Raw genomic sequence first — 712 nt, forward strand, 5'->3', positions numbered from 1 at the left:
AGAAGACCCCAACATTCACATCAGAGATTTCATCGAGATCTGTGACACTTTCAAGTGTAATGGAGTTTCTGAAGATGATATTAAGTTAAGGCTTTTCCCATTCTCTTCGAGGGATAAAGCTAAGTGTTGGTTACATTCTCTAGCACCAGGTTCCATCACCAAATGGGAGGATCTTGCTCAAAAGTTTCTAACTAAATTCTTCCTTATGTTGAAGACAGCTGCAATCAGAAACGCTCTTACTCAATTTGCCCAATAATCGGGAAAATCTTTGTGTGAGGCTTGGGATCGCTACAAGGAGATGCTTAGGAAGTATCCTCATCATGGGATGCCTGACTGGATGATCATTAACTACTTTTATAATGGTCTGGGTGCAACTTCTAGACCATGCTTGATGCAGCATCATGTGGAGCCTTATGGGCTAAAAGCTATGATGAAGCTTATGAGTTGATTGCGCTGATGGCTGCTAATGAATACCAGAACCCAACTCAGAGAATGCCTCAAGGCAAGGTAGCAGGAATTCTAGAAGTGGATACAGCTACTGCTATAGCTGCTCAGCTTTAAGCTTTGACGATGAAAGTGGATTTTTTGGCTAATGATGGAGTTAATCAGATCACTAGTGTCTGTGAGCTTTGTGCTGGTGCATATGAGACGGAGCAGTGTGCTGTTTCTAGTGAATTAGCTCAGTTCGTGAGCAACTTTCAAAGGTTACAGC

At 42.3% G+C, this 712-nt stretch overlaps 1 non-coding gene across 1 annotated transcript; it reads right to left on the reverse strand.

The window, feature by feature from the left end:
* Nucleotides 1-220: 220 nt before the first annotated feature.
* LOC141709902 (small nucleolar RNA R71) lies at nucleotides 221-327 on the reverse strand. The gene has a single exon (XR_012570456.1). It is a non-coding gene; the product is annotated as a small nucleolar RNA R71 (small nucleolar RNA).
* Between the last annotated feature and the right edge of the window lie 385 nt (nucleotides 328-712).

The sequence above is a fragment of the Apium graveolens genome, chromosome 2 (genome assembly GCF_009905375.1).
Source record: "Apium graveolens cultivar Ventura chromosome 2, ASM990537v1, whole genome shotgun sequence".
Lineage (NCBI taxonomy): Eukaryota > Viridiplantae > Streptophyta > Magnoliopsida > Apiales > Apiaceae > Apium > Apium graveolens.